Below are 2,094 nucleotides of genomic sequence, written 5' to 3' on the forward strand. Positions count from 1 at the left end.
ATGGCCAGGAAAGGCATTCTCTCTGAAGTAAAAGTAGACACAGAAGGGCTGGTCTGGTGGCATAGTGGTTAAGTTCGTGCGCTCTGCTTCAGTAGCCCAGGGTTCTCAGTTTCGGATCCCAGATGCGGACCTACACACCAGTCATCAAGCCATGCTGTGTCAGCATCCCACATACAAAATAGAGGAAGATTGGCACCAATGCTAGCTCTGGGTCAACCTTCCTCACCAAAAAAAAAAGAAAAGAAAAAGAAAAGCTAGACATAGATCTACTTTATCACGTGAACCCCAAAGATGATAGTCAAGCTGCATCTTGATCCCTTGGAGAATGTAAACTAACAACTCAATTTTCAACCCAGAATCTGTCTGGGTAGATGTTACCAAGCTGCTGTCAGTGGAAATGATAGGGGCAGAATTAACTCCTATTATCTTCTTTCACCTCCATTAACCCACAAGGAGGCTCAATGGGAAAAAGCTTAGAATAAATATGGCTTCAGTACACAATGGGCCAAGAAAACAGTCTGAACAAGTAGGACTATATAATTACCATTCATTCATAAGAAAGTCAACAGAGAATAATTCTATATCCATTAATTTAAAATTTTAAAGTTTTTCCTTTTAGATTTTATTTTTCCTTTTTCTCCCCAAAGCCCCCCAGTACATAGTTGTATATTTTAGTTGTAGGTTCTTCTAGTTGTGGCATGTGGGACACCACCTCAGCATGGCCTGATGAGCAGTGCCATGTCCACGCCCAGGATCCAAACTGGCAAAACTCCGGGCCACTGAAGCAGAGCGCGCAAACTTAACCACTTGGCCACAGGGCTGGCCCAGATATCCATTAATTTTTAAATGTTTATTATGTACTCAATGATCAAGATATTGTGATGGAACTGGTACACTGGCACTTTATACCAACACGTATGATCCTTTGGAAAGCAATTTGGTGACATTTATCAACAGCCAGAATGATGTCTCTGCTCTTTCACTTATAATTCTACCCAGTTACATATTAAAACACTTGGAATCAGACAAACGTGGGTCAAATCTCAGCTCTACCACACGTGGACATGTGACCTTGAGCAAGCATAATCCCACTATTAACTGTAATTTCCTCATTCATAGAAATCTCCCAGAGTTGTGGGAGGATTAAATTAACGAATGAATGGCAAAGACTAAGCACAGAGTTTAGCACTTATAGGTGCTGAATACACGATAATTCCCATGGCCCTCTGCTCTGCTCCTGGGACAAGTCCTTGTTTTCTTTTCTTTCTACATCATCTCGATCATTCTCATGGCTTTACTTTCCTTTAATCTTTTAAAAATAGTAAATAAAAATAGAAAATAAAGAGGAAAGAAAATTAGTTACAGCCTTTAAAGGGCAGATACTTATATTCCTATCTCCTCCTAGGTTGGGCTCCAAGAGCCAACCCCTAATAGGTTTCTGGCTTGAGCAAGTAGCAGTGGTCCCTTACTCTGAGATTGAAAGCACTAGGGAAGGAGAAGGTTCGGTAAGAATGATAACAAGTGTGGGTCTGACATATTGAGCTTGGGATGCCCGCAAGATATCCGAGTCCAGATGTCTCATACATGGTTGAATGTACAGTGTGGAGCCCAGAAAACATCTTACACTTAAAGATCCACATTTGAGAGTTACAATCATACAGACAGAAACTGAAGCCATCGGTATTAATGAGAACTCTCAAAGAGGGTGTGTTGCTTGAAGACAGAATAGAGCAAAGACAAAATACTACTTAACTCATACCCTCCTATCTAAGTGGTAATAAAATCCTGTGGATTCTACCTCCTAATATCTTTCAATCTTCTAATTTTCTATAGCCCTACTGCTACTACCCAAGTCCAGGTCACCACTAACTCTTGCCTGGATAAGTACAACAGCCTCCTAATTCTCTACATCCAGTCTTGCACCCTCAGATCCATTCTCTAATTGCATCCAGGGCAATCTATCCAAAATACAAATGTGTATTCATTCATTCAACAGATATTTACTAAATGCCTACCAGTTAGTGAACAGGGCAGCTACGTATGTTCCTTGCCCTCATGAAGATTACAGTGACGTGGACAATAAACAAGTAAAAA

Source organism: Equus quagga, chromosome 5, assembly GCF_021613505.1.
Source record: "Equus quagga isolate Etosha38 chromosome 5, UCLA_HA_Equagga_1.0, whole genome shotgun sequence".
In the NCBI taxonomy this organism is placed as follows: domain Eukaryota; kingdom Metazoa; phylum Chordata; class Mammalia; order Perissodactyla; family Equidae; genus Equus; species Equus quagga.